Raw genomic sequence first — 11,785 nt, 5'->3', positions numbered from 1 at the left:
CCAGGACTGGAGTTACAGATGGTTGTAAGGAGCCTGTGGGTGCTGGGAATCGAACCATTTCCTCTGCAAGATCAACCAGTGACCCTAACCATTGAGCAATCCCCTCCAACCTCTGTGCCACTTGGAATAACCCTCATTGCCCTGTTCTGAGGGTCATGAGGTATGACCTCATGAGGGTACGGAGCTTGCAGAGGGATGTGTATTTCTTTTCTTCCTTCCTTTCTTTTTAAAAAAGGTTCATTTTGGGGCTGGGGATTATAGCTCAGTGGTAGAGCGCTTACCTAGGAAGCACAAGGCCCTGGGTTCGGTCCCCAGCTCCGAAAAAAAGAACCAAAAAAAAAAAAAAAAAAAAGGTTCATTTTTTATGTAATTGGTGTTTACGTGCATCAGTATGAGGTGCCAGTCCCCTCGGAACTGGAGTCACAGACTGCAGTGAGCTGCCGTGTGGTGGGTGCTGGGAACTGAACCTGGTCCTCTGGAAGAGCAGTGAGTCCTCTTAACCTCCGAGCCATCTCTCCAGCCACAGACAGAGGTCAGAGGGCACCTTATGGGAATCCATTTTCTTTCTCTGATGTGAGCTCAGGGATCTACCTTAGGCTGTCAGCCTTGGCTGCAAGTGTCTTTACCTACTGAGCCATCTTACCTATGCTCTTAAGTGTTATTTTAGTCCAGAGAATAGCAAGTGGGAAGAGATCATATCAGTCGTGCCAAATAGACATTGGGACTGAGTATGATAGCACACAACTTTAATCCCAGCTAAGACTCAGGAGGCAGAGGCAGAGGCAGAGGCAGAGGCAGAGGCAGGGGGATCTCTGTCACTTTGAGGCCAGCCTGGTCTACCTAGTGAATTGCAAGATAACCAGAGATTACATAGTGAGCCACATCTCAAAATACATTCACACACACACACACACTCATGTAGACACACACACATACACACGCACCCGCACACCCATACACATACACACACACACATACACACACATACACACAATACACCGACAGACACATACACATGCACACAAGCTCAGCGGCATACCTAGCACCATGGGAAAAGCTGAATTCTGTGTATCCATAATACTCTCAACAATGCTGGTAAGGGGTCTGGGGAGAAGGAGCTGTTGTAACTTTAGATTTTTCTCAACCCTAATTTTAATATGGTTCTTAAGTGCTTTGGCCCCTCTCCTAGCCCACCACCCACTGGGGAAGTGCGAAAGAAAGGTTATTAGGGGGGTTGGGGATTTAGCTCAGTGGTAGAGCGCTTGCCTAGCTAAGCGCAAAGCCCTGGGTTTGGTCCCCAGCTCCGAAAAAAAGAAAAAAAAAAAAAAAAAGAAAGAAAAAACAAAAAGAAAAAAAAGAAAAAAAAAAAAAAAAGAAAGGTTATTAGGATACAGGGGTGGGGGGGAGTGGACCTGTTTAGAAATGGTTCTTTGGAGCAAATCCTATCTCCTTTGTTAGGAAATTGCAGTTCCGTTCAAAGGTCAGCAGTGGCAGCTTGATCCACTCGCAAACATTTCACAAATACACCAGCAATCCAGTTCAGTCATGTTGGGACAGCAGCGGCAGCAGCCGTGGCCTGACTAAGAAGAGACAAGCCTGGCCTCACCCGCTCTCCTTAGTTGTGGAGGAGACTCCATAACCCCTTGTCTTGTATCCTTGACTCTAAAGCCAGAATCACGTGGCCGTGGGCCCCTTGTTCTAGAACATCTTCACCAGCTTTCTGTTTTCAGTGATTTCCTTCACTGCCTAAGCTGGGTCGTCCTGGGACTCACTGTGTAGACCAGGCCTGGGACTTTCCAGCACTTTAGGTGGCTAACAGTTCTCTGTAACTCCAGTTACAGGAGACCTAGTGCCCTCGGTGGCCTCTGAAGGCACCTGCATGCATGTGGAACACACACACACACACACACACACACACACACACACACACACAAGCATACTCATGCACATAAGATAAAATGAAACAGAATAAAATAAATCTGAAAAGAATCACCTTTCAAATAAATCCGTATTCGCAGGTTCTGGCTGGACCTGGTTTTGGTGCATGGTTGACAATTGCAGTTGGTAAGGGCATTTTTCCTTGGAGCAATTCCAGCTCGTGGGTTCAAAAGGCACAGTTGGAGAAGCTCTTTGACATAACAGACTCAGGTTATGGCTGCCGTTAGTGCCTAACAGGAGGACGGCCCATAGGATCATGCTATTACATATGAAGGATATGATTATGCCATATATAATCATATAATGCACAGTTATGGATACTTATTGTAAATAATTAGCAATTTTCTTTAGCATTAAAGCACATTATATAACATACCATATATCTTACCTCATGGCATACGGGATGGTTCAGGGTGACAACTTTCAGAAACACAGAGTACTGCTCACACCACTGCTCACATGAGACAAGCTGGGATTGATTTCAGGAAATGCAGGTCATGAAAAAATATATAATACACTCCAAAGAGGGAGCTCCACAGGTCAGGTATGGTGCTGCACACCTATGGGACTGTGAAAGGCAGCCTTGTTCTTGGTTGAGCTAAGGCTAGAAATCCCGGAGACCCTGAAGGGACAGCTTTGCCTGTTCCCGTGTACCAGGCCCCTGTCACTAGCCGCAGCCACCCATGGATTTGTGGCCACCAGTCACCTAAGGACAATACCCGAGAGCTCTTCCACATGCAAAGGAAGTGTGGTCACATAGGCTCAAGACAGATCTCCATGCTAATGAGGTACCTAAAGCTTTCCTTCCCAGAGACTCCTCCCTGCAAAAGGTATTTAATGTCAGACCCTCCCCTGAGGAGTGGGGTATGGTTTACTCATCCACTTTTCCTCCATGACAATAAATGACTTAAAACCATGCACTGCCTCTTTTCATCGGGATCTGCTGTAGGGAGCCATGGAGAAGGCCTTGGCCTACAGAGACGCTGCTTAATCTCCCATAGAAGGCCTCCCTGAGCTCCCAAGCAGACCAAGCCCAAGCCTCAAGCTGTAAAGCCAAAGACTTTCCCCTTGGGGACCAGTCAAGGGACTAGCTGGATCCCCCCCTTCTCCCTCTCAACCCCAGGCTAGACCCAGCCTGCAGGCCTCCACTTTGTTCTCAGCTCTTCCATGGAATCCAGCGACACCTGAATGCCCAAGAGCCTGAGAACCAGATGGTCCTGGCCTCGTCACAGGCCTGGGATCCTCGAACGGACTCTGGCTCTCCTGCACTTCAAACTGTGCTTCCCCACCCCTGATCGGTGTCCCGGGGCTTCCCTACAGCATGATACCCTCCCAGGGACAGCGTGGGGTAAGCAAGGTCAACATCCTGCATTCCCACCTCCTAGAGTGGCTGAGCCTTGTGTTAGAGCAGATGTGGGGTGGGATCCACAACCCTACACACTCCTGCGATCCCAGGTCAACTGCAGTGCCACACACCTGTGCTCCCAGGTCAGCTGTGGTGCTGCACACCTGTGCTCCCAGGTCAGTTGTGGTACTGCATACCTGTGATCCCAGGTCAGCTGCGGTGCTGCACACCTGTGCCCCCAGGTCAGCTGCGGTGCTGCACACCTGTGCCCCCAGGTCAGCTGCGGTGCTGCACACCTGTGCCCCCAGGTCAGCTGTGGTGCTGCACACCTGTGCCCCCAGGTCAGCTGTGGTGCTGCACACCTGCAATCTCAGTGTTCAGGAGACAGAAGCAGGTGTGTTTTGAGTAAGAGAACATCCTGGCCTATACAGAGAGACCTGTCTGGGGGTTAGGGATTTAGCTCAGTGGTAGAGCGCTTGCCTAGCAAGCGCAAGGCCCTGGGTTCGGTTCCCAGCTCCGAAAAAAAAAAAAAAAAAAAAAAAACAGAGAGACCTGTCTGAAAACAAGATACCAGTGGTAGGAGCATAGCTCCAACAACGGAACATTTAACATGCTCAGAGATCTGAGATCAATCCCCAAAACTGATAAGAATAAAAATCATGGTGGCTGGAGAGATGGCTCAGTGGTTAAACACACTGACTGTTTTTCTAGAGGTCCTGAGTTCAATTCCCAGTAACCACATGGCGACTTACTACCATCTGTAATGGGATCTGATACCCTCTCTCAATGTGTCTGAAGACAGTGACCGTGTACTCATATACTTTTAAATAAACAAATAAACCTTAAAAAATATAAAAATCGGGGTTGGGGATTTAGCTCAGTGGTAGAGCGCTTGCCTAGGAAGTGCAAGGCCCTGGGTTCGGTCCCCAGGTCCGAAAAAAAAAATATATATATATATATATAATCTAGGCAATTTAGTATGTGACCGTGATTCCAGGATTCGGCAGTAAATACTGGTGATTGCCCAGTGGAGGCAGGAGAACCAGATGTTCAAAGCCATCTTTGGCTAGCTACATTCTGAGTTCCAAGCTAGTTAGAGCCTGGTGAGCACTGCTGTGTTTGCCAGTTTTAAGTTGTAAGTCAACTTGACTCAAGCTTGAGTCATGGAGGAGGAAGGAGCCTCAAGGGAGAAAATGCTTCCAAAAAATCAGCTACAGTCAAGCCTGTAGGACATTTCCTTAATTGGTGATTGACAGAGGAGGGCCCAGCCCATTGTGGGTGGTGCCACCCCTGACCTGGTGATGGTCCTGTCCTGGGTTCTATAAGAAGGCAGGCTGAGCAAGCCATGGGGAGCAAGCCAGCAAGCAGCACCCCTTCATGGCCTCTGCATCAGCTTCAGCCCTGCTCAAATTCCTGCTCTCACCACTTCTGAGGACGAGCTGTTATAAATAGAACTGTGAGTGAAATGAATCCTTTCCTCCCAATTTGCTCTTGGCCATGGTGTTTCAGGTCGCCTGTTTTAATAAGAGGTTCTGGGGAGATGGCTCAGTCAGGAAGGTGCTGGCTACACAGCATGGGGAGCTCTCCGTCCCCAACACCCACCTACAAAGGAAAAGCCGGGCAGAGAGATGCAGTCTGTAATTACAGTTCTGGGAGGCAGGGACAGGAGACTCCATGGGACTCAGTGACTAGCCGAGAGAGCGAGAGAGTGGTCCAGCCTCAGAAAGTAAAATGGAGAGTGCTCGAGGTAAGCTTCCAGCACAGACCTCCCACTCCACACTCACGTGCCTGTGGGCACACACAGGTTGAGCCCCACAAAAGGGAGGTTTCTGCTTTCTCCTTTTCCAGTCGACTCTTTAGCATCTGAGAATAATGCCTGGTGTGTATATTCCTCAGTGCAAACATGTTAGTAGAAGTACTTTGTAAAATAGCCCTAAAAATTAAGAAAGGGAACCCAGGAGGAATGGCAAGAGAACAAATGGACAGTTTCCAGAAGTAGGTGTGATCCACAGATCTTGGAAGGCTCCCCCTCGAGGGAGGAGAGATGGCTCAGCAGAGAAGACCACTGGCCACTCCTCCAGAGGGTCCGGGTTCGGTTCCCAGCATCCGCATAGAAGCTCACGGCATCTTAACTCCAGCTTCAGCCTCCTCTGGCCTCTGCTGTCATTGCAAGCTCACGGTGCATATGAAGACACGCAGGGCAAAACCACTCACCAACAAGCAAAAGGACCCCACCTCATTCTTCCACAGAATGGAATTCAGGCATGGAAAGGGAAAGGAGGGAGCTTATCCCATCTCCAGACAGACGCAGGGAGGGCTGACGTTACACACTGTGACAGTGAAGGAGCTCTGCCCAGTGCCAGTGAGCTCTGGGTTTTCACCTGTCTCCTCCCCCTCCCTCCAGTGAAGAGATGTGCACAGATGTGTGCACAGATGTGTGCACAGATGTGTGCACAGATGTGTGCACAGATGTGTGCACAGATGTGTGCACAGATGTGTGCACAGATGTGCATTGCCTCGACATGAGCTTCTATGTGGGTGATGGAAATCCCACATTTCGGGCCTCACTGCTGTGTAACACTTTACCAACCTCCCCAGCCCCACAATGCAGTCTTCTAACCCGTGTATGTGCAATGTGAGAGTGAGTGTGTGTGTGTGTGTGTGTGTGTGTGTGTACATACATGAGGTACATGTGTGTGCACAGGATCATGGTGGACCGGTGGACCACCTAGGGTGTCCTTCCGCAGGAGCTGATCTGAGCCTTGATGATTGGGCTGTGCTGGCCAGCCAGGGAGTGCCAGGGACCCACCTATCTCTGCCTTTCTCGTGCTGGGATACCAAGTGTGCCCCCATACCTGGCTTTTTATGTGAGTGCTGTGGCTCCAAGTTAACCCTTCAAGCCCTGAGCGACCATTTTACCAGCTGAGCCAGCTCTCCTGCCTCTCCTAGTTCTTACAATTGAATATTAGTGGGGAAGACCTAATGTTCGTCAAGAGATAATATAAAACAATGATGGCTTAGAGATCATAACAGCATAGGATGAGGGAGTGGAATCAGACACATCGACAGGGTTAAAAACTCACAAATGACCTTGAACCACAAACACAGGCGGCAAGAAAAACAGCATGCTACTACTTCTAAAAAGTTGGACAATACAACATGATCTACACATAATTTTAAGAAGGCAAAATACATAACAAGATAATAAAGAAAGGCCCAAGGCAGAGCAGTGGTTCTATCTATTAAGAGGAGGGGCGGTCAGAGAAAATGGAGGATGCTGTGCTTGTAATGACCTATTGCTGAGAGGGGCTGGGGTAGGGCACTGGAGGGTGCTCATTACTCCTTATTGCTATTTATTCCCTTGAAATACGAACTTAATCATGTCATTTTCCTACTGGAATACCTCCAGTGGTTTGCCATTACATGGAATTAATTCCAAAGCCTCCATTGTGGGCTATGTCATTTGGCCCCTGGTTATTTTTAGACTGTCAACTTTTACTGAGTCCCCTTAGCTCACTGAACTCTGGGCCATGGTGTTCCAATCTCGGGGCCTTGGAATATGTGTGAGTGTGTGTGGGGGTGTATGTGAGTGTGTGAGAACGTGTTAGTGTGAGTGTGTGTATGTCTGTGTGTATGTGAGTGTGTGAGAATGTGTTAGTGTGTGAGTGTGAATGTGTGCATGACTGTGTGTATGAGTGTGTGGGTGTGTAAGAGTGTGTTAGTGTATGTATGAGTGTATGTGAGTATGTGAGTATATGTGAGTGTGTTAGTGTGTGTGAGTGTAATTGTGTGTGTGAGAGTGTGTATGAGAGTGTGTGAATGTATGTGAGTGTATGTGTGTGTGAGCACAACTGTGTGTGAGCGTGTATGAGAGTGTGTATGAGTGTATGTGAGTGTGAATGTGTATGAGTTTGTGAGAGTATATTAGTGTGTGTATGAGAGTGTGAGTATATGTGAGTGTGTGAGAGTTTGTTAGTGTGTGTGAGAGTATGTTAGTGTGTAAGCGTGTATCAGTGTATGAGTGTATGACTATATGAGGGTTTATGAGAATGTGTGTGAGTGTGTGTCTGTGAATGTATGAAGTGTGTGTGTGTGTGTGTGAACACACATGTCTGTATTTGTGTGTGAGCCCTTGAGGGTCTGTGCCATAGCATGTGTAGAGGTCAGGGGACAGTCAGGTATTGACCCTTGCCTCCCACCTTGTTTGAGACAGATTTTTTTGGTTGTTTGTCATTGATAGCTGGCCTGTGACCTTCTGCTGCATTCTCCTGCCTCCCACAGCACCAGAACGGCACTGGGCTTAGAAACACACCCGCTGTGTGGGGCTTTGAGTGGGGTCTGGAGGTTTGAACTCAGCCCCTCAGTTCGTATTCTTTTTTTCTTTTTTCTTTTTTCTTTTCAGAGCTGGGGACCGAACCCAGGGCCTTGCGCTTGTTAGGCAAGCGCTCTACCACTGAGCTAAATCCCCAGCCCCTCAGTTTGTATTCTTGTATGGTACATTTACCCACTCAGCCATTGCCCCGGCCTGGAAGATATTCTTTTTTCTGGTGCTTCTCTAACCTCGGCAGAATAAAGACAATCAGGACACCTAACTCACCCACACATGAACGTGGCCCATCCCAGCACACTGTGGTGGACAACTGCACCTTCAGAGGCAGGCACAGGGAGAGGTGGGCAGGGAAGGGTGTGAAGGGCCCGGACTAGGCTGCCCTGGCCACCAACCTGCCTGCCCCTGCTGCTCGGAGGTCTGGCTTCTGTCAGTCCAGGACCTCCCACAGGCCACAGAGGAGCTGGGCTTGGGTAGCACTTGAGGCTCTCGAGGGACAGTGAAATAAACAGAAAAGTTCATGCCACCTACTCCAGAGACAACATCCTTGAGAGCAGAGAGTTCTATACTTAGAAGTTGTCAAAGCGTCTTATTTTAAGTCTTTATTACTGTTTTAAATTTAAAGACAAAGTCTCACAATATATAGTGGCCTGGAACTCACTATATAGACCTGGCTGGCTTCGACCTCACAGAGATCTGCCTGCCTCTGCTTCCTGGCTGTTGGGATTTAAGGTATATACCGCTCTGCCCACAAGGCACACATGCTGTGACATACATGTGGAGGTCAACGGACAACCTCTGGAATCAGCTCAGGAATAGAACCCAGGTACCACGCTCGGTGGCAAGAGCGTTTACCCGAGGAGCCATCTCTCCGTCCTTAAGAAAGTTTCAGTAAATTTTAGCCGATAAGGCCTGCTTGGGGTTTGAAGTAACCAAAAGTTCACCATTATCTCTTTTATTTCTTTAGGAATGAGGACAGGCCTGAAATAATTGTGGGGTGTATGTGTGTGTGTGTGTGTGTGTGTGTGTGTGTGTGTACTTTAAATCACAGAGCCTTCCTTGCATGCTAATGCCCCCCATACAAGTAGCACTGATAGGGGTTGGGGATTTAGCTCAGTGGTAGAGCGCTTGCCTAGCAAGCACAAGGCCCTGGGTTCCGTCCCCAGCTCCGGAAAAAAAACCAAAACAAACAAACAAACAAAAAAACAAGTAGCACTGATTCTATAAGAAGCAGCAGCAAGTAATAAACTCAAATAAAAACATCTAGAACTTGTCAATATTTAACATTTCTGGGCTGGGTGAGGAGGCTCAGTGGGGAAAGGCACTTGCGGCTAAACCTGATCACCTAAATTTAGTCCCCAGGACCCACATGGTAGGAGGAGGCAAGAACCTGACTCCGAAAAAGTTGTCCTGTGACCTCCAGCCGTGTGTCCGGTGGTCCGAGACCCATACTGTCTGGCACACGCTAAAAACATGTTGAGTTTTTAAAAGGGTCTGGAGAGATGACTCAGCAAAATCACCTATAACATTTTTGTTATTTCCAGGCAAACTGACTGTGGCCATAATCGTGTTATTACGGTTGATTTCTGACTCCAGCTTACCCTATTACAGAGTAGAAACCGTTTCAAAACAACCCAAACACCAGCCTGGGGGTGGAGGGTGGGGGTGGGGAGGAAATTTCCTGGTGATAATTTGAGGGTAACACTCTTTAAGCCGACTTTCTGAGGTCAACCTTGTTTTCTGAAAAAACGTTCTCGCGGGTTCACCTGGGAGTCACGTTCGTTAATGTCAGAAAGCCAGTTTCTGTCAGAGGGGACGAAGTCATCAGGTGGACTCCTGATGGGAGCGGTGACAGCATCTAGGAGGCCCCAGGGCAGGCCCTGAGGTTTCAGTGTTCAGAGCTGGCTGCAGGAAGCTCAGGATGGGCATTAGAACCCTTGAGAAACTGGGCATCCTTTGGAAACAGCGAGGCCTCTTCCAGGGCACAGCCCGTGCGTGTTCCTATCACTCGTGCCAGAACGTTCTGAAAGGCCATTTGGGAAAAACAAGAAAACATTAGGTGCTGCCTGGGGCTGGAGGGGAGGGGCAGCAGAGCGGGAGGCCTTTGAGGGGAGGGTGCTGCCCTCTCGTGGCCACCGTGAGGAGTGACCGGTGTGTGCACACTGGACTTTTGAGACCTAGGTAGCCCCTGGTACAGAGTGTGCACGCAGTTTCATGAGGCTGTGAGCATGTGGGGCACACCGTACACAGATTTATTAGAGTACCGGCCCAGCGGGAAGGAGCAGTGGGTGGGGGAGGTGCGCACCGAATGCTCTGCGGTGCAGATACTGAGGTAAATCAGTCCACAGACCCTGTAAAGTTACTTTTCTTGTTCCGGGACAAAATACCTGACGAAGCAATTTAAGGAAGGAAGGCTTGATTTTGACCCACTGGTTTGAGGGCCTCTCATGGGGAGGCACGTAGCAGGATTGAGAGGTAGCTGTTCACATTGCCTAGGGGCAGGGAGGCACAGAGACACGCAGGGAGACTGAGAGAATATGTTGGTGCTCAATCAGGGTGGTTTATTTTTTTAAGATATTTATTTATTTATTGATTGATTGATTGATTGTGAGTACACTGTCGCTGTCTTCAGACACACCAGAAGGTGGCATCAGATTCCATTACAGATGTTTGTGAGCCACCAATGTGGGTGCTGGGAATTGAACTCAGGACCTCTGAAGTGCAGTCAGTGCTCTTAACCGCTGAGCCATCTCTCCAGCCCCTCAGCTCATGAAACGGTGTGACCCACATTCATGATGGGTCTTCTCCCATCTGTTAACCCAAATTAGAATTTCTCCCAGGCATGCCCAGAGAGGGGTCTCTGGGTGACTCTAGCTCCTGTTATTAATCAGTGTTACCTGAGGCAGGATAGACGGGAGAATTGTGAGGACAAGGGAAGAAAAAGCCCTTCCACTGGCGTCTGGTTGAAGCCTCTTGCCAACTGAGAAGCTGGGATTCTAACTCAGTCAACAACGTTTGGGCCAGCAAGATGGCTCAGCACATAGAGACATCGCCGGCCAGCCTGAGTCTCGTCTGCTATATGGTGCAAAGGGAGAGCTGGCTTCCACAAATCGTCCTCTGACCTTCACACTGGAAGGTCACTCACACACAGAGTAAATAAACGAAATTCAAAAACAACCCAGCGGATTTAGCTCAATGGTAGAGCGCTTACCTAGGAAGCGCAAGGCCCTGGGTTCGGTCCCCAGCTCCGAAAAAAAAAAAAAAAAAGAACCAAAAAAACAAAACAAAACAAAACAAAAAAACCCCAACAACCCAGCATCTGCTATAGACACAGATGTAATCATCTTCTCGTATGTAGATATTTCGTGTTAAAGTAATAACCTCGGGGTCAAAGGTCCAGCCCTCCCACCTGAGCTTATATTAAAATGTCATAATTAAGGCCCAACTCCATTAGACCTAAAATTCTTTTCTATGCTCAAACCACAGTTGTCAGTTGGGCCTGAGTCATCGGAGTGGAGGCCCCAGAAAGCCCGAGGGTGGAGGGAGCTCCCAGGGTGCTGCGTGCGACGTTGGGAAACTGCTTCCTGCTTCTGTCCTCACAAACGCTAACTGTCCTACTCAGCTTTCTGTTGCCGGGTTAAACATTAGGACCCACCCCGCCTGTGGGAGGAAAAGGCTATCTGGAGTAAGGTTACAGTCCACTGAGTGGACCCATGGTAGGAACTGAGTCAGGAAGCACAAAGGAGCATGCTGTCTGCCTTCTTCCTGCTTCTGTGCACCTTAGCTTCTTTATACACGCCAGGAGAGGAAAGGAGTTGGGGGAAAGGGGAGGGGGAGGGGAAGAGGGAAAGATCCCTTTAATGATGTTCCCTCTTTGCAGGTGTGTTGACTGCCAAAAAAATGTGACTAACGTTTAAGGTGATAATAACCGTCACACCCAGTCAAACAAACCAACAAATATTGTTGATGTTTTGGTACCGGGGCTGGAACCCAGGGCCCTATCAAGTACTCGTTGCATGCAGCACTACTGAGCTACACCTCAGCCTCGATCGAGGTTTCGTGTTTCCATCAACAGGTTACTATCCCCCTCCGCCCCCCAGATTTATTTATTTTTCTTTCATGTGTGTGGGCGTTTAGGTCTGAATATCGCATATGTGCAGTGCCTGCTGAAGTCA

Source organism: Rattus norvegicus, chromosome 5, assembly GCF_036323735.1.
Source record: "Rattus norvegicus strain BN/NHsdMcwi chromosome 5, GRCr8, whole genome shotgun sequence".
NCBI classification, from domain to species: Eukaryota; Metazoa; Chordata; class Mammalia; order Rodentia; family Muridae; genus Rattus; species Rattus norvegicus.
This window is presented reverse-complemented; position numbering follows the sequence as displayed.